The 20,914-nt window shown below is 44.3% G+C and overlaps 1 protein-coding gene across 9 annotated transcripts in view; it reads right to left on the reverse strand.

Annotated features, from left to right (window-relative positions):
- KTN1 (kinectin 1) overlaps window positions 1-20,686 on the reverse strand; it is a 102,845-nt gene extending 82,159 nt beyond the window's left edge. For 6 of the 9 annotated variants that reach the window (XM_033169418.1, XM_033169746.1, XM_033169661.1 and 3 more), the window contains exon 1: window positions 20,419-20,685. The gene's annotated coding sequence lies outside the window, so the exon portion shown is untranslated. Of the gene's footprint in view, window positions 1-20,418 lie in introns of all 9 variants that reach the window. The other 3 variants (XM_033169505.1, XM_033169828.1, XM_033169248.1) reach the window with 2 other exon arrangements.
- Between the last annotated feature and the right edge of the window lie 228 nt (window positions 20,687-20,914).

Raw genomic sequence — 20,914 nt, forward strand, 5'->3', positions numbered from 1 at the left:
TATTGCGCAATAAACTTTGTGCTTTGCTTTGCTCTGTGGCGGCTGGACTCCTTTTGTTCCGCAACGTCTTCAGGTCTTTGCCTGACGATCCAGGTGGACGGGTAACTTTGTCCTCGGGTCTCCGTTTTCCGTGACAACGTAAAAGTTGTTGAGCTTCTTTAGGGAGGAGGAAAGCAACATTGAGGTTTTTTTTAGGAAGGAAAGCCCTGTTTTGGTGGTTCAGGTCATTTTTGGGGTGCAGGGCAAAGACGTTGAGGTTTTTTTTAGGGGAGCCAAAGTTTTTTTGCTTCTTTGGGGGGAGCCACTGATCTACCGGTGATCTACCACAGACGTCCAGTGATCTACCGGTAGATCACGATCTACCTGTTGGACATGCCTGCTATATACAAAGAAGAAATGGGCAGAGGTTAGAGAAAGAACTGGGAGGTGTGTCTTTTTAGTCTTTCCTTGGGACCCCCATGGAAAACTCTTCAACTTTGCTATACCTGGGGCTGGGTGCAGGGAATGAATGAGACACAGCTGGGGGCACCCTGAGGATCCTCCATCTACCTTGGGCCTGCCCATGAAAAGCAAGCCTAGAGTGAGACACTACTAAAGTGATGTCAAGCAGGTTCCAGGAATTCTACTATTGCAATGCGCTCTACGTGGGGCTACCTTTGAAGGTGACCCGGAAACTACAACTAATCCAGAATGCGGCAGCTAGACTGGTGACTGGGAGCGGCCGCCGAGACCATATAACACCGGTCCTGAAAGACCTACATTGGCTCCCAGTACGTTTCCGAGCACAATTCAAAGTGTTGGTGCTGACCTTTAAAGCCCGAAACAGCCTCGGCCCAGTATACCTGAAGGAGCATCTCCACCCCCATCGTTCTGCCCGGACACTGAGGTCCAGCGCTGAGGGCCTTCTGGCGGTTCCCTCACTGTAGGAAGTGAGGTTACAGGGAACCAGGCAGAGGGCCTTCTCAGTAGTGGCGCCCACCCTGTGGAATGCCCTCCCATCAGATGTCAAAGAGAAACAACTACCTGATATTTAGAAAACAACTGAAGGCAGCCCTGTTTAGTGAAGTTTTTAATGCGTCACATTTTAATGTATTTTAATCTTTGTTGGAAGCCACCCAAAATGGCTGGGGAAACCCAGCGGGATGGGCGGGGTACAAATAAATTATTATTATTATTAGTAGTAGTAGTAGTAGTAGTAGTAGTATTCTCCTCCTCCTCTTTGGGAGATTTTATGGGTGAGGCTGTGAGTTTGTCTTGGCCCTAACGAAGAGCCAGGATGGATGGGTGGAGTCCTGGATGAAAGCCAGAAGCATGAAAGAAGAGGTGTCTTGGAACTGATAACTGCTTTGTGATTGCTAGTAATTTTGTATTAATGCAACATTTTATATGTAGCTGTGTTTTTGTAATATTTATTGTTCAAGTGGTCTGTTTGTCACTGCTGCTTTGTCTGTACACCATTTATAATATATATACATATACATATACATACAAACATACATACATACATACATACATACATACATATATATTCAGTGGTATAGAAATGGCATAAATAAATTAAAATGCAAATGGATAAAGTCAATTAAAGGTAAAGGGGCCCCTGACCATTAGGTCCAGTCGTGTCCGACTCTGGGGTTGCGGCGCTCATCTCATGTTACTGGCCAAGGGAGCCGGCGTACAGCTTCTGGGTCATGTGGCGGGCATGACTAAGCCACTTCTGGCGAACCAGAGCAGCGCATGGAAATGCCGTTTACTTTCCCGCCAGAGAGGTACCTATTTATCTACTTGCACTTTTGTTTTTTTTTTTTTTATAAGAATTTATTGACATTTTTACTTATAACAACATACAACCTTAACCACACCTACATTTATACACATACAAAACAAATACAATTACACATCTTATACAAAAATTGCCATGATTTTTCTTCTTAATTAGACATCTACAAAAAAAAATTTCTTTTTCCAATCTTGACAGTTGACTTCCCCTGCCTTTTCACCTTCGAGTTTATATCCATAATCTACTTTTTAACCTCTTCATTTAAAAAAAAATTAAACTTAATTATATATATAAAGTAAAACATTCATCTTAATCTTCATCTTAGTCTTAATCGTCTTAATCTATACACTTAAACCACTTAAAATGACTTCATTTATACTACATCCTCATAAATCCTCACAAATCATCCTCATCAAATCTATCTCTTCTATCCTTTGAACTGCTGCTAATAACATAAAAACTTGAAATATCTCTTTTCATGTTCAAACAAATAATAAAACAAACTATTGTTGACAGTGTTCACCCTCCGATTTCAAAATACCATAACAGATTGCTTTAGATTTTACTTAATACTTCACCCCACACCCCCTCTGTCCATTCTTCTTCTCCTGATGGCATCAGCACTGAACTTCCATGCAACTTCCCTCTCCCAACGTCCACAGATCCAGGCACAGTCCAAAGCTCTCCTTGCCACGAGCTCCGAGGTATCCAACTCTCCCTCTCTCAGCTTCTCCGGTTCTTTGTAGCATTCCTTTTCTTCTTGTAAATACCTTAATTCTCTGTCCCTGGCCCCCGAGCTCACACCTCGGGGACTGGATATAGCAAATCTTGACATCGCCTTGGGGCTGCCACCCCCAACAAGCGAATTTCTTCTCCGAAGTAGCTCATTCATTTCTTCCCATCTTTCCATCCATCCTCTCAGCTCTTTGACAAGATTTCCTTCCAAAGTGTCAAAAGTTTTGTTAGCCTCCTCTGTGGGCAGTTGGTTCCATTTCAGACCCCCACACAAGACTTTGACTTTTCTGTAAATTAGTTCCACCTTCAAGGCAGTGAGCCTTTGTTCATCTGTTAGTCCAGAGTTCAATACCAGTTCAAGGACGAAACCCAGCATACTGGCAGAGGAGGAGGAAGTGGGTATCATATTTCTTCTCCTGTCTCTTTGTTCGTCGCCATTTTCCTAAGCTGGAGCGCAAACACCGCAACTTTAAATAGAGATATTTTCCGCTAGTTAGCTTCCCAAGAAAAAAGTTTGCCAGTCTCATGTATCGATTTTAGATACTTTATAACCAGTTCTGTGGCAGCAATCCCTCAAATTGGTTAATTTCTTAGGCTCGAAGGGAGGGAGGCAGGCTGCCTTTCTCCTTCCCCCCGGATCGTTCCAAAAACACGATTTCTGCCAAGATTATTTACTCACGACCACCGGGTTCCTTTAGCTCCATTCTTCACAGGTAGAACTTGGACGCTCACCGCGGGCTTTGCCGCCGCATTTGCATCCCGGTTGGGGCATATCCCCGTAAGCCCGGCTCCGTTGTCCCTTCACCCCCACTCCCCCTTTACAGGGGGGTAGGGGAAGGGTTCGGAGCCTCCGCGGGCACAGCCGGGGAGCCCAGGGTGCGGGACGCTCTTCCCGCACCCCAACCGGAGCCGCGCGCTGCGGTAGCGCGGCTCCTAACCCCCGGGATGGATCGGGCGCCTCGCAGCCGAAGCAGCCCCGACCACCCGCTATGGCGTCGCCAGCCGGAAGTCCATCTACTTGCACTTTTGATGTGCTTTTGAACTGCTAGGTGGGCAGGAGCTGGGACCGAGCAACGGGAGCTCACCCCATCACAGGGATTCGAACCGCCAACCTTCTGATCAGCAAGCCCTAGGCTCTGTGGTTTAAAACCCACAGCGCCACCCGCGTCCCCACATTTAGACCACATTTAAAACAATGTACAATACATGCACATGCAGTTCTGCCAAGTGACAAACCTACACGTGGACTGCATGGAAGATTTTTCCAAAAGAGAAAAAGGATTACACATGAGCCAGCACACAAGATTCTAAACTGAGTTAGGGTAGCTTTCAGACAGTGACAATCTACCAGGGGCATTTCAACTAGCCCAGCTCAATATTTAACATGCCGCTCTCTGGCCCAGCCTTTCCCCAAAGGAGTTTTAAGCAGCTTCCATGTGATTTCTCAGGCATTCTTCCACCAATGCAGTGCTCGTGGATAGACCTGCGTGACTTTAGACAGAACAACTATAAACATAGCAGGAGCTGAGCTCCGCTCTAGCAAATCTTCTGCCTTCTTCAATGAGACTTGGAAGATTACTCTAGAAAGAATTTTGCCCTCAGCTATTTGAAGTACTGCATGGTTAAATTTGACTTTCTGAGTGGCTCAGTTCAAGCATCACACAAGATCAGGGCATGGAAAATGAGCAAAAGGCTTCCCATCAAGACACACAAGGATGAAGAAAGTCCTATCAAGGGAACAGTGTTTTAATGCACTGAACAAGTCTCTCTCACCCACCTGCACACATTTGTTCCATAGGCAGTATGACTTTTTAAAAATGCTGCTCAGTTAGTACACTTGCTCTACGCTCTATCTGAAGAAGTGTGCATGCACACAAAAGCTCATACCAAGAACAAACTTAGTTGGTCTCTAAGGTGCTACTGGAAGCATTTTTTTTTTAAACTATGGCAGACCAACACGACAACCTACCTGTAACTTGCTCTACAGTTAACATATTTGCTCTAACCAAATCACATAAAATTTAACCAACACCCCCCCTCAAATATCATTCTTTATCCCATGAATTCCCCATATGAGTTTTAAGAGTTTCTGTTTAAATGTTTGTTTGTTTTTTAATACAGCAATATTCAAGGTAACAGAATAGCACCCATACAAGCTTCAGTTTAGGAAACAAATGAGTCCATTTTGTGAAGACTAGCTCATTGAAAAGATAAGGACTGCTACTCCTCTTGTATACTTGCCATGCCAAAAGCAGGGTACTGTACTAAGTTTAGCACGTAACCTTACACCAGTAATGTATCATAGGGGTTTTATCTATGAAAATTACCTAGTCCCATGAGAATTCAGAACTACACACACACATTACTTTAATTTCCCCAACAAATTTAATAGAATTAGAACATTTAGAGGAAACTTACAAATATTTTGCTTTTACATACCCTCCAAAGGAAGCCCGCTTGTGGCACCAGATATAGAGGAGGTGCAATGATGGGCTAAACAGAAACAAAACTTGCATCTTTCATGTTCAGTGCTCTATTACCAGTAAGAACTACAGGAATGTCTTTGGTTTCTAGACACAAGCAAAAGTCGGTATACAAAATGGCTTCAGAAGACCAATTCAGCATCTTGCATGCTGTCCTTATCTGTACAATGGTGCAACCAGAATTGTTGGTAAATAACTCTGCCAATACTCCAGTACGATTTGGCTCTAGAAACCAATCTTTGAGTTTTCCATTTAGAACTAAAGATTCAGAAAGCTGAGAATCCTCATGAACATGTACTGCTAGGTACCGCTTGGCTCCAACCAAGGGACATTTCTTACATAGACCATAGCAATTCCAAAACAAACAGGAGTGCTAGCAGTTTTACAGTACTGTACAGTACAATCCTAACCATGTCTACTCGGAAATACATCCCAGTCAATTACTTACTCAGAGGTTAGGATTGCAACTTTAGTCACAATTTTGTACCAGAGCTTCAAAATAAATCTTAAGAGACATTTTATTGGATCATCAAGTATTGCACCAATAATTGCTCAAATTTGGTTTTGATATACCGTAATAGGAAGTAGGGCAAACCTGCCCTTTCAGTTTAAGTCATACTGCATGCGCAATGAAAAATTGAGATTTTAAGCCTAGTTCTATTTTCATGACCAAGTCAGAGCTAATTCAGCTGCTTGGGGGTGGGATGGAGGATGTGTTCAACCCTCCCAAGTCTGCCCAATTTAGAAATGCACACAGAGGATTGTATTTTCTCAAGACTTCTGCATGCAGAAGGCGATTATGCAGAAAGCTATTGGGTCACAGGAGACTCTAGCCCAGCTTTCTGCTTAATGTGCTAGCTTTCTACTTTGAAAGGGCTTCTCATGCAAAGTCAGTGACAACACCATAGAGGTAGGATATCTTACACATAGTGTCAATGGGATCAGGCTGAGCCACAGCACTTCCCACACAAAGGTAATATTTGAATGGGGGGGGGCATAGCTCCTTGGCCGAGCACATGCTTTGTAAAACCAAACATCCCTGGTTCAATCCTTACAATCTCTAGACAGAAAAGAGCATGCAGCAATAGGAAATAACCCTGCCTGGAGTGTCACTGTCAGCAAGAGTCAACAATACTGGGATAGACAGACCTATGGTCTAGCCCAGTAGAAAACAGCTTCTTACGATCACTGAGCTGTTGCATTCAAGGTGAGGAACCCAAAACTATACATTGCATTCTACTCATGGCCATGCAAGCACCATTGTTACTTGCTGTTATTAGCGTCAACCCTTTCCTTATTTGTTTCTGCCTTTTTTTTTTTACTGCTACATCACTGCGCTTGAGATTCCAGAGACCTTTCTAATATAACAACCAAGATCACTTTCAAAAGTAATAATAATAATAATAATATTTATTATTTGTACCCCGCCCATCTGGCTGGATTTCCCCAGCCACTCTGGGTGGCTTCCAACAAAAATCAGATACAAAAATATCACACATTAAAAACTTCCCTGAAAAGGGCTGCCTTCATGTATTTTCTGAATGTCAGGTAGTTGTTTATCTCCTTGACCTGTGATGGGAGGGCGTTCCACAGGGCAGGCGCCACTACCGAGAAGGCCCTCTGCCTGGTTCCCTGTAGCTTAGCTTCTCGCAGTGAGGGAACCGCCAGAAGGCCCTCGGCACTGGATCTCAGTGTCCACAAAAGCACACACAGAATTGAGATGAGTCATCACACAATGTGCACTGTTCTGCCCATTTACGGTTAGATCTCCTTTGCCATTCAGCTGGCTGGCCAACCAGTTAAGACAGTGCCCATCCTGAATAACTCAATTCCACTTGCAAATTTGATTCCTTCACTGTTCATCCTTCAACTCCAAATCCCTCATCAATTTTAAATACCACCAGTACCTGCAATTTTTACAGATTGCACAGAATTCTGAAGTTTGTCACTTGCCGTTTCCATTTTAAAACTTTTCTTTAAAGTCATTTGGGGTGGTGGTGAAGAAGGTCTTCAGTTGGGATCAAAGATGAATCCAAGATTTTAAGGTCATTTTGCCATCCCCATCAGTCACCAGCAAGTCCAGGACCTGCCTACAGCTATGTCAGAATGATTTACAGTGGCACACAGCTGCTTAGTCATCTTCCTAGGGTCAAAACTATCAGAAATAAGCTGTGACTAGGCTCAAATCATCCTGCAAGCAACCCAATGCTGCTGACAAAACTCCCAGGCATCTGGTAGAACGATTGTGAAAGGAAGTGGGGGGCATGGAAATCAAGGACCACAAATCTAAGGAGAGACATATTTCTCTACTAGTGACGCATGACAAGTTATAAAAGCTTCCTTCCTATATCATGAGGTTAGGCTACAGCTAGGGGGAGAAAAAGAAATCGGCAATAGGTCTGAAGGGTCATCCCAATCCAGTGCACTGGAGACTCTTTATCAATATAAATGAGGCAGCTATGAAAAACCCACTCAGTTGTTTGCTTGAAGAGACAGAGAGGAAACTTCTGTAGGAGAGTTTGTTCTCCCCTGCTTTCAGCACACATGCACCAATGAGCCTAATGATTTGCTTTCTGTCAAATGCTAGTAAAAATGTTTCAGCTTCTAATTTCCGTGGATTTGTTTGCAAAAATGGACAGACTTGTGAATCACTTCCTCCCCACTGCAAAATGCCGAATCCTTCTTAAAATCCAGCTCCGCCCTGCTGTTTCCCTGCTTTTTGAGCCTCCCCTTTCCATTGCTTCCCTGCTTCCGCTCCATCTCAGTTCTAGCCAGCACACACCAAATTCCTTAAGAGTTAATCTAATGGCTGCAGCTGGTTTCCAACAGCTGCATGCAATTTTGTTATACTGGGGCAATTTTCAGCGGGCCTGTTGCTGCAAACAAACAAACAAAAAATCACACACACCCAAAAAAACAACCACAGAGTCTTGCAATACTTCAAAGCTAACAAATTTATTATGACATAACTTTTGAGGACCATAGTCCACTTCATTGGATGCATGACTGGATTGCATCCTAAATTACACTTATCTGTCTGTTCATGAAACTACAATTATTTCACTTTAGAGCCTATGTATTACTGAAACAGCCTCTCATGTCACATTCTGCCTTCTCTACCCCGGTGATGTACACTGCTACAGAACACCATCACACTGTATGCTTGGAGTGAGTAAGTGAATGAAGGGATGAAGATGGAAGTGACCCGGTGTAAATTTAGCCAATCTCACTGCTCAGAGGAAGACCCCTCCTCATCCAAGTTCAGCCTGTGCAATCTAGACCATGGTAAGTGAGAGAAACTGGTCCACAAACGAAAACAGCTCTAGCTGAGTCAGGAAAGAAAACCAAATTACACTGATGAGAAAGGATGACGCATATGATTGCCAGCCAAGCTGAAACAAGCAACACCTTCCAGGAAAGGTTTATGTACCAAGTACACTTCCTTAAAACCAGGTGTGGCGTTTGCCCATTCTTTGGGGATACAATTGTATTGGGGGAGAGAAAGGGTTAATAGGTTGACCAATAAGAAAGCCTGGAGGCGGAGCCTACCTGATTTTGAGGCTCAGCCCAGAGGTTTTGACAGTGTTAGTTCGGGTGGTTCTTTTGGGGGGCAAGATAGAGGAGTCAGAGTGAGTTAGAGACAGGGACAAGACTGAGAGGGAATAGAGTGACAGCGCTTCGAATATATTTTAAAACTTGTTTGTGCTTGAAATAAACTTTAATCTTCATTGTTAACTCTACCTGATTGAGACTCAGTTACAGGTAGGTAGCCGTGTTGGTCTGCCATAGTCAAAACAAAACAAACAAACAAACAAACAAACAAATAAATTCCTCCCAGTAGCACCTTAGAGACCAACTAAGTTTGTTCTTGGTATGAGCTTTTGTGTGCATGCACGCTTCTTCAGATACACTGAAACAGAAGTCACCAGACCCTTATATATAGTGAGAGGGCGGGGGGGGGGGGGTACAAAGCTCTCTATGCTGTCCTCCTGAAGAATATTCTGAATATAGCACATTATTTTGCATGCATATGTATAGAGGTAGCTAAGTTTGCTGATGATACCAAATTATTCAGGGTGGGAAAGACAAAAGAATGCAAGTAATTCCAAAAGTATCTCTCCAAACTGGGTGAATGGGCAGCAGAATGGCAAGTGCCATTCAGTAAGGAAGTGTTAACTGATTCCATTTGGGAGGAGAGGAAGAAATCCCTAACTTCACATATACAATACTGAGGTCTGAACCTGTGGTGACTAACTAGGGGAAAAAAGTTATTGGGGCTGCGGTGGATAACTTGCTAATACCCAATGCAAGGCAGCAATGAAAAAGGTGAATTCCCTGTTAGTGATCAGTAGAAAAGGGACTGAAAATAGCACTTGGAATACTGTGTACAAAACAGTGCTTGCTACACCTTGAAAAGTATATTGTAGAGCTAGGAGAAAGTGCAGAAAAGTACAACCAAAATGATCAATGGCTACAGCAACTCCCCTGTAAGGAAAGGTTAAAGGTTTGGGGCTCCTTAGCATAGCAAAAAAATGTGTGTAAAGCGGGGAGATGACAGAGGTGTATAAAATTAAACATGGTGTAGAGAAAGTGGATAGGGAGAAGCTTATCTCTCCCTCTCTCTCAATACTAGGACATCCAGTAAAGTTAAATGGTAGGCGATTCAGGAATCAGGACAGCCAAAAGAAAGGACTTCTTCACACTGTGCATAGGCAAACTACTGAGAATGCTACCACAAGATGTAGTGATGGTCATAAACTTGGACAGCTTTTAAAAGGGAATTAGACAAATTCATGAAGGGTAAGTCTATCAATGGCCATTAATCAAGTAGTTTGCTTCCAGTATCAGAGATGGTGTGCCTCTGAACATCAATTACTGGGGATTTGCATGGGCAGGAGAGTGATGCTGCTCTCATTTCCCGCTTATGGGCACCTGTCTACAGCTCCACCAGAGAGGTCCATGAAAGGGCACCAGAGCCTCCTTAAACCTGGAGGTGGTCCTGTATGGCTGTTGGGTTGCATAAAGCCCGATACCACAAGATATGAAGGCCTAGGATAGTCGCTGCCCCACAACGGTTTTCATTGAAGGCTTCCACCGAGGCAAATTTGAAATCTCTCCATCTTTATTTGATGTACTAATATCTCTTCAAGCTCATTTTGAAGAATTTATGTATTCATTCAAATATAATCTAATTAAGCTACAGTACTCATTAAGTCCAGCTAGTTACAGCAGAGCAATTATGAATTGTGTGCTGAAGTGTTTACTTTCAGCTCTTGCAAAACAAACTCATAATGGGACCGAGATGGGCACAGAGTGTTTCACAAACTTTTTTCACGTGGACTGTGGCGCACAGTTCCACATTTCAAATGTTGAGCATTCACCCAGCACAACGGAGAAAGAAATACCTTAAAAAGAAGGAATGCAAATGTTTCCTAGCCAGCTTTTTATATTCCTCCATTAAAATAAAAAGAGTTAGGAAAAAAGGAGTGCAGAGACTACTACTTCCAACTTCATGAAAACTGGGGCAGGGAAATCTGGTTTAATCTGGTTTAAAGACTTCCACAGACCGCCTGCAGTTTCAACAGGAAAACATACTGTTCGTAACATCACTTGATATGGGAGCAAAGCACAGATCAAAACAACTCCTAAGGTTTATTAAAACCTGAACAGGAAAAAGCAGATCCTAAACACCGAGTACTTTGGCTCATCCCGTTAGTCATAATCCCCAACAGTAACAAACTCTGAAGATGCATAATTGCATTTGCTTACAATCGTCACTTTTTATCCTTACATCTCTTTCCCCACCTCTCAGCGCACCACAGTATATATTTAGATTGTAAGCTCTTCAGGGCAGGGGCCTGGCTTTTGCTCATGTTACCCTGTAAACACCATGTGCTTTCAAGGAGCTGTGTGACCTTTCGGTGGGTTCTGAAGTACCATCAACGGACAGCTACGAAACTTCAGTGTTATTCCATCAAATTATTTAACAACACCGGGTGGTATTCAACTAAGTTTTCCTCAGAGCAGGCTCACTGAAATTAATAGACCTAACTTAGTCACTTTCATTAATTTCAGTGGGTTAAACTCAGCTGAATACCACCCGCCCGGAACATTATTTAAGAGCAAATTATGTTGCTTGCAAGAAAGTGATTAATTCAACTTTCGAAGGGCTGTCAAATATGCATGTCAGAGTAACACGGTATCAAAAACCCTGGGTGCCTGGTTCTCTAGGCTTCTAAAAATGTTGGGCTGGCATTCTAGTATTTAATTGGGTCTCTCTTTCAACGTTCTACAAGCCAAGCCCTAAATATTTGGTTTTGACTCTTAGGAATCTGAGGTATTTTGTCTAAATCTGAGCATACGTGAAAGAGGGCAAAGGGGGGGAAATGAGTTAGTTCCACTTCGTGAAACAGCAGTGAGCAGTAGGACTTCAATCTATTCTCTGCAAGTGGACTTTTTAAAATCTTTCCAGAACCAAAACCACAATTTCATTACCTTCACTGTGATGTGTTTATGACTTCCATGGGGAAGACCTTCAGCAACCCCTTATCTACTACCCCAGGCACAGAAATGCTTCCCCAGCCTCCCCCCCCCCAAGTCATTTTGCCTGAAGGGAGGAATGAAAACTTCACTGCTTTTACTAAACTTCCAACACAAACTGCTCAGTTTTCCCAGCGCCCATACTGTAATCTGGTTCAAACAGCAACTAGAAGTACTTTGACCTATGATAATCTAATCTCCGAAGTAGAAAAAGGTGGAGCACAGGAAGAGTGGAAAGGGGGCAGGGGTGAGAGCTGCTACACATAATCACGCCGCCCTCTGCAAGCTGGAGCAAGTCTAGCTCTTCCTTTTACATGGTATGAAACGTGGCACAGCTCCCAATATTGCTCTCTGAAGAGGAAGAGAGAATACCAGATGCACCCTTAAAGAAGCCTGAGCGCTGTAATCTTTGAAGCAAGAGCTCTCCAAGGCTTCGGCCTTCAGACCCATGAAGTAGAATTGTTAACAGACAAGCATTAAGGAAGTTCCGCAAATGCTATTAAAACATCTTAAGAGACTAATTGAGAATCCGGAGTGTTTACTGGGAGAACAGCGATACCATTTACACACATTTACATAAATGTAGATTTGCTATCTCCTCCAAAACCAGTTTCCCCACCTTTTTAAGCAGAAAAGGGGAAATATTTTAATTAAGGTAAGAGCATAGTCTTAAGAAAAGTCTACTGGATCCATTCAACGGCCCTTCTAGTCCAGCACCCTGCTCACATAGAATCATGGAATCTTAAGAGTTGGAAGGGATCCCGAGGGTCATCTAGTCCAACCCCCAGCAATGCATGAATCCTGCCCACAGCCATCCCTGGGTGGCCTCAAACCACCAACCTCCCGTTTTAACAGCCAGATGCACTGACTCATTGTGCCACCTGAGGGAACAGTGGCCAACCAGGTGCCGTGGGAAACCTGCGAGCAGGACCTGGGCACAACCGGACTGTGCCCTCCTGGAATTTCCAGTATTTGGTGTTTGGACGCATACGTACTGCCTTTAACCATGGAGACAGAGCACAGTATCCAACAGTAGGGACTGCCAAAGGATAAATGGACATAAATCTGATATCAGGAATCACAAGACAGAGAAACCAGTAGGAGAACACTTCAATCTCCCAGGACATTCTATACAAGATCTCAAAGTAGCTGTCTTGCTACAAAGGAATTTCAGAAATAGACTGGAAAGAGAAGTTGCTGAATTGCAACTCATTACCCAACTTAAAACCATGGAGAGACCTGGTCTGAACAAAGACATTGGATTCTTATCTCATTATAGATGACAAAGCTATCTTTAGCCATCTCACCCCTTGCTTTTCCCATAAGACTAATTGCAGTTGTTAACAGTGGTCAACAGGTTTTCCACACCTATCAGCTGATCACCCATTCCCACCACCCTTCTGAGTAATACCCCTCCCCACTCTCTCACTATATATAAGGGTCTGGCGACTTCTGTTTCAGTGTATCTGAAGAAGTGTGCAGGCACACGAAAGCTCATACCAATAACAAACTTAGTTGGTCTCTAAGGTGCTACCGGAAGGATTTTTTAAAATATTTTTTATTTTGTTTTGTCTGACTGCTATTCTTGTAAGTTGCTGGGAGAGCCTTCTTGACCAAAGAGCAAGGTACAAACGCTATAAACAAATGAACTGCACTCCGAGGTGCAGTTCTTTCCTGATCATTCCATCTGGCTGCCCAAGGACTCAGAATGCTGGAATATCTTCAACTCACAAGGACAGCCTACTGGATCAGGCCAATCACCCGTCTAGTCCAGCATCCTGTTCTCCCAGTGGCCAGTAAGATGCCTGTGGAAAGCCTGCAAGCTTAACAGCCACACAGAGAATTGACATATTCTAGTTGAGAACCCCAAAACAGAGCCAACCTTGATCCAAACAAACTTCTTGTGCTTTTAGAATTCCTTCCAAAGGAAGCAGCAAAGGTTTTTCAAGAGGAAAGTTGCGCTTTCTTTTCCTCTACTGAAACTATTTGGAACAATTATGGCTGCAACACAGATTCAGTGGGGCTTACTCTTAGGTAAGTGGGTTCACGATTGCAGCCTGCATGCTAAATAAACTCTTTTGTTTGCAGTCTTCAATAGAAATAATTCATGACCAAAGGCATGCTATTTGCTGCACCACTTACCGGTAACAGGGGGAAGGGCCACGGTGGCTCATGTTTTTACAGAGCAGGGTTACTACTGTCTTTCTTCACAGTTATTAAGGTTATTTAAATTGGCATTCTACCTTCTCCTTAAGGCTCAGAACTAGCAGCAACATTTTCCACTTACTTATCTTGATGACAACCCTATAAAGTTATCATTATCACTCCCATATATTGGTCAGGTATACACTACTTCTGATCTGTCAAGTCAGATGCAGCCTACTGGCACCCATTCTGCACCCTTCACAGCTGTTTGACAATCCCCCAAAAATGTGTTATGCTTAGGGGGTCACCAAGCTGCCAAATCTAATAGAGGAGGAGGAGCCATTTTCTGATTGCGCTGGCTTTCCTGTAACTTGGTTTAGAAAGCTAGCTAGTGTAGTCTAGAAGAACCATTTTAGCCACAGATTGACTGATTGACCTCTGGTAAGCTGCTCTTGCAGTTCAATTGGAGCACACAGCAAATGGAAAAACAAAACAAAAAGCCACTTGCGTTGTGCACAGCTTGAATGGCAGCATTTACAACAAGCAAGTACTGGATTAAGGCATGTTATCATATTTAAACAGTGCCCTTTCCAATGTGTTGTAGGTGCAACAGCTTTCTTTTCATTCAAGTTTTGAAGCTGAAGGACCAAGAAATTTAAATTATTATATTTAGCAGTGTGCATGTGGAAATCCCCATCTAGTAATTGATTTCACTGTTAAACAGTTCACACAATCCTCCAGGGCCAGCTTCCTGCTTCCTGTTCTTACCAACTCTTACTAACCAATAATCCCATTAAAATACACATTCTTTAGATGGCAAGACATTGCAATCAAACCAAATATTATCCCATTACCAGGAGTTAGTACCATACTTCAACATAATTGTCCTGTAGGCACTATTTATGTATATGCTATTCTGAGTGCTCCAGTTTATTCCTTTAATAAATAACCAATATTCAGCTTGATTTTCAGTTAAGTACTGCCTTCACAATGTCAGGCATTTCCAAGCCTGTTGATCCCAACAGGTTTAGACACAACTAAATCTGCATAGGACAAGAAGCATTACCAATATTTTCACTGCTTTAAGCATCTACTCCTGGCCCTTGTAAGATTCTTCTTCCGAGCCACCCGCTGCTAAACACCTTATGTTGAGAAAATCCTGCGTATAGAAAAAGGATCAGCTAGTTAAGATTAAAAGGTTAGCATGGCATAGTTGTTTCCAGTGTCACCAGTTCTGTAGCCTGTTTACAGTATCTGGCATATTCATCAGATTCCTCAAGAACAACTTCACACTTTAGGTCTTGTCCTTGAATACATTTTAAAAGAGACAGGAATCTCAACTTTTTTGTAGGTAGGGATTCTATCAGGCTTTTACAATACTTCAGGATGTATTCAACACAGAGCTAAGGGGAATGTTCCGTCAGCACAAAGATTTCTCCTTGTGCAACAGAATGTTCTCCCCTTCTCCTGCCCCCAACATACCCTCTAAATCTGTTCTGCAGATTCCCCGAATCCTCCAGAGCAGATTTTGGGGGGGGGGGCGTGCAAGGGCAGAAGGGGGAGAGACTGCTGCACAGGCAGAACACATTCTACTCATACAATTATTTAGCTCCAGAATACAAACTAAAAATTGCACTCCTGTACACACTTAAGAGGGACGCGGGTGGTGCTGTGGGTTAAACCACAGAGCCTAGGGCCTGCTGATCAGAAGGTTTGCGGTTCAAATCCCCGCAACAGGGTGAGCTCCCGTTGCTCGGTCCCTGCTCCTGCCCACCTAACAGTTCAAAAGCACGTCAAAGTGCAAGTAGATAAATAGGTACCGCTCCGGCAGGAAGGAAAACGGTGTTTCCGTGCACTGCTCTGGTTCACCAGAAGCGGCTTACGTCATGCTGGCCACATGACCCGGAAGCTGTAAGCCAGCTCCCTCAGCCAGTAACGCGAGATGAGCGCTGCAACCCCAGAGTCGGACACGACTGGACCTAATGGTCAAGGGTCCCTTTACCTTTACACACTTAAGAGTGAGGTTTACTCCCATAAACACTCGAACCTGTAGACATCTGATGGACATGAATGTTGGATGATTCAAAAGAATCTTCTACTTCACATAGCAAATAGCTGAACTATGTAATTCACTCCCATAAAAGGCACTGATGGCCACTCACCTGGATGGCTTTAAAAGCAGGTTAGACTAATCAATGGACGATAGCCACCATAGTTAGTAGCCATTGACAGACTATGTTCTACCTCCACCTTTGGAGGTAGAACATAGGCATCTGGTTGGCCACTGTGAAAACCAGGATGCTGGACTACATGGGCCCTTGGTCTGATTCAGCAGAACTCTTATGTTCTTATGTAGTGAGTAAACATGCATAAGCTTGGACTCCACATCTAACAGGTTAGGGGGAGAATTTCATTATTACTAGGACATCACCTTAGAAATCATAACAGCTCATTTTTAAAGTCCATAAATTTAAGCAGGGTGGATTTGATATAAATCATGATTTAAATCACTAGTCAGTAAGGCTCAGGGTGGATTTAAATAAAAAAAATTCCAATTTAAATAAAAAAATTCCGATTTAAATCGGATTTTTTTTATTTAAATCCACCCTGAGCCTTACTGACTAGTGATTTAAATCGTGATTTAAATCAAATCCACCCTGAATTTAAGGACAATTTAATCATTATTATTATAGCACACATAGTCAAGAAGTAAACTACTAGAGCAGGCTCCCTCAACCTCGGCCCTCCAGATGATTTGAGACTACAATTCCCATCATCCCTGACCACTGGTCCTGCTAGCTAGGGATCATGGGAGTTTTAACACCTGGAGCGCCGAGGTTGAGGAAACCTGTACTAGAGTTTGAAGTCCAAGGTTATTATTATTATTATTATTATTTATTAAATTTGTATACAGCCCTATACCCATAGGTATCAGGGCAGTTCACATGATAAAATCACACTATAGAAACACAAAATACATATTCAAAATAAAAACAATCCAAGGTTGGTGAACAGAAAAGCAAAGCAATGAAATCTCATTGCTCATTTCTTCACACATTTGCCTACATATATACCGGGGTGGGGTGGGGAAGCAGCTTCAGAATCATATCCCTGAGACTTTATTTTATCATAGCCTGAAAGGGAGGCTGTAGGCCGAGTAGTAATTAATTAGAGCTACTCGCAGTTTCCACACAAATGCCTTAACTTCATATTCACCTTTTCCGTTACTTTAAGATGAAGATGACTATTGTAATTTTAACATACAAGCGAAACAGAACTACACAATCCGCTGGTTTTAGGCTGTAGTCTAAGCACATACATATTTGGAAGTTCACTGAAATCAATGGGACAGGGTCCAAGAGAAGTATATTTAGGACTGGAGGGTTAAGACTTCATTTGCTGCTCTATTAACAGCTACTGCTTCCCTAAAGTCAGTGACATCTGAAGCAAAGTACGCCGCATCTTTTGAAGAAATGCAAGATGCCAAGTCCCTACAACATTCCCAGCAAGCAGTACAGGGAACCCAGAGAATCTATTACTGAAACTGTTTTATCAAACTAAACCTGATGATTAAGCCATGATACATACTGTATATAGCAGACTCATGCAGCTGTCATGCAAGAGTGAAGAGGGTACCCTTACAGAAATAACAAAAGAAAAAAGAAAAAAATTCCTTCCAGTAGCACCTTAGAGACCAACTAAGTTTGTTCTTGGTATGAGCTTTCGTGTGCAGGCACACTTCTTCAGATACCTGAAGAAAGCTCATACCAAGAAAAAACTTAGTTGGTCTCTAAGGTGCTACTGGAAGGAATTTTCTTCTTTTTTATTTTGTTTTGACTATGGCAGACCAACACAGCTACCTACCTGTAACTTATAGAAATAGTTATGCCTAGAACCTATTAGCGTAGTACACTTAGACTTTCTCCAACGTAAGCTTTTCCAAGTACTGTTCCAGAATTTATATAGAGCAAAACGATGTTCACTTTTCATTGCAATTGAAGGGCTGGCCTCACTTACACATTGCAGTGCAGTACTAAATGCTTTCAATAAAGTAAAATGGGGTGGGGGAGAGAAATGCCTTAGAATAAGTGACGAAATTAATCTGTTTCAGCAGTTACATTTCATTTATTATACGAACTATTTAGTTCACTTGCTTGAATGCCTCTCCTCCCTCAAATGTTTTAATTGGTGACAATGTGCTTTCACAATTCACTTGGTCAACTATGGTATTAAGTGGAAGTAAATTTCAGCCAAGTCATCACTAGAAAAACTCTAAAGCATTACGAATTTAGAGGAAGACTCACAGCCAGGTTTAGACAAAGCTATGTACACGTCCCCTCCCTTCCTTTCCCTATCACACATGAGCCAACAGAAAGTTTCTGTTTTGGATCTGAACACAGTTCCTTGTGCTCCGACATTATGAGAAACTGTGATTAGCTCTGAAGTGGACGTTTTTTAACATGGAGAAAGGGGAGAAAGGGGAATGCAAACGCAAGGCTTGTGCCAGCTCGTTCCTGTACTGCTAGGCATTAGCCTGCCTGAACCAACTCTTTGTTTCCCTCGCCCATGTTCAGCCAAGCACAGATGAACAGCCTTTCAAGAAGAATTCACACCAAGGCTTAAGCCAACATACCTAAGAAACCACCTAAAGCCTACCTTAGGTATAGCACAAGAACATTTCCTTAATCTTCCAGGAACCATATTTGAACAGCACAGGCACAATGAGAACTATTTTCCAAAGTGGGCCCACCAACGTAGAATTTCTTATTTCCTGCGAAGGGCAAAATCCACAGGCGATTTTTCTTTTGAACGCTGACATTTCATTTCTGAAACTTAAACCAGCACTCTGATACCTGATCCAAATGTAAATAAGTTAAAGCAAGGCAGAGAAAAGTCTGCTTCGAGTCTTGGGCGCAAAGTCTACATCTCACTCCATCATCATGATCCCTCAAGTCCACAATGAGTGTGTCACGAGGGAGCACTGATAATTAGACGAACCTGCAATGAACTCCTGGAGAAATTCCAACACTCCAGGAGTGAACCAGAAATGCATTCAGGACCAACAAAGAAACCATAGAACTGGGAGCACAGAACCCCCAAGCATTGGATCATCTTCCCACCAAGCAAACTTGCGAGGCATGAATTCCATTCCCTTGAGCCCTTCAAAAATTAGAGGAGTCCACACCTCAGCCTATCCCTCCTCATAAATACTACACATCTCCCCAAGATATTGCACTCTAATCAGATCCTCATTAATTAAACCATGTCACTCAGAATTCACCTTCCATATTCCCACGGGACTTTTTTCCAAAGACTGCCATCTCCTTCACCCGATCATTCCCAGGAAGTCTATCCCTAGAGAATCTTTTAGCTAAAATGAACTTCAGTATGCAGTGATGGTTAAGAGTACTGGACGATGACCGGAGATCAGGGTTCAAATCAGGAGGCTTGCTGGGTGACCCTGGGCCACTCGAAAGCGCTCAGGCTAACCAGAGTGTTGTTGTGAGGATAAAATGGGGTGTGTGGACAGCTATGTAATCTACCTTGAGCTCCTTGGGAGAAAAGCAGGACATCAATGAAATAAAATATAAATTTTAAAACGCACAGTTCCATAGCTAAGAGCATATCCCTTAGTCTTGAATTTGCCTCAGCCTCTCACTGTTGGCCTTCTTACAACTTTAGCACCCTTTCTTCTATGAAACAGAAGACCCCACCCAAACTATTTTATCAGCAGGGATTTGAAGGCACAATTAGGACCCCTAGCTTTTATGAGCGGAGGGGCAGGGGGGGGGGGGGTAACAGTGAGAAGATCCAGCACATTAAAGCATATCCTTGGGGACCACAGATTTGGCACCCCAGATTCTTATCACGGGGCTGGAGGAGAGACTTTTCTTGGAAGGGACACACACCTTTCAGGTACACCCACAGGCGGGCTGGCATTTTCCTGCCAGCATGCAAGAGGTTTCTTGCCCCGCTCCCAGCGCAAAGCAATGTCTACTCAGAAGCAAGTCCCACTGAGCTCACTCCCAGGTGTGAGAGCTCAAGCCCAGGTGTGCCCCAACTTGGATTGTCAGTTTTGGTTATGCGGACTAAAAAGGCCTAACAATTAAAAAAAAAGGGGGGGGGGGAGGTTAGAAAAAGGGAAGCAACCCTTCCTTACATCTCCGCAGTATTTCCTAACCAGAAGCGTGGGGTCTTCTGGGGGGTGCATTTGTGGGTGGGTGAGTGGAATATTTCTCCTATTAAAAAGGTGGGGAAGGGGGAGACAGTCTGAGAACAGGATTCCCCGACTCTGGAGGAAACTACTTCCCACTTAATTATTTTGGGGGTTCCCCCCTCTCCCCCCCCCACAAAGCCCCCATTCCTTGCTCCTGAGAGGCAGAAGCAAAAAACGCCCGAGAGTGCCGCCCGTCTCCCCCTCTCCGCCCTAACGGGGCCCCCAAAATAACCCCGCGAAGCCTGCACAGGAGTGGGTGGGGGGCTTCTTCCGAGCCCCCCCCCCCATTTCCTCTTCCACGAGGCGACCCCTGATCCGCGGGGCCGGGAGACCCCGCTAACCGGCCACTCCTTCCCCTCACGGAGCCCCGCAGGGCCCGCCGGCCTAGCGGGCCGAGGCACCGGGGCGGGCCCGGCTGCTGACTAACGAGCCGGCCTGGCGGGCCGAGGAAGAGGAGAGGCGGCGCAGGACGACGACGAGGAGAACGGAGAGGAGGAAGAAGCCGAAGCGCGACGTACCTGAAGGGGAAGCAGGAGCCCGGCCGGCGGCTTGTCAGGAAAGGGGAAGCGAGGGAAGGAAGGAAGGGCAGCGGCGGCGGCGGCGGCGGCAGGAGGAGGAGGAGGAGGCGGAGCGGCGGCGGCGGCGGCAGCCGTGAGCAGGCGGCGACGGCTCCTCCTCACACGGCGACGGGCCTTCGGGGCGGAGAGGAGGGAGAGGCGGCACCGGCACGTCCGCGGCGTCGGCCCGGCCTTTCATCCAGGCAGGCAGACGCCCACCGCCTCCCCGCCCGTTAAAGGAGCGGCGGCGGCACTTTGACCCCCGTAGTCCCTCATGGTTTGGGGCTGCCACCCCCACCCCCCCACGCGGCTCACGGCGCTCTGCACATCCTCAGGGGGCGCCTGTTTCGCAGCGCAGCGCGTGAGGGAAAGAGTGCCTTTGAGGACGTGCAGAGCGCGCCGCCTTCCCCCAGCTGCCCGCCTCGCCACCGCCTCTTTTCCCTGAATCCATCCTCGC

This window comes from Lacerta agilis, chromosome 1 (assembly GCF_009819535.1).
Source record: "Lacerta agilis isolate rLacAgi1 chromosome 1, rLacAgi1.pri, whole genome shotgun sequence".
Taxonomy (NCBI): domain Eukaryota; kingdom Metazoa; phylum Chordata; class Lepidosauria; order Squamata; family Lacertidae; genus Lacerta; species Lacerta agilis.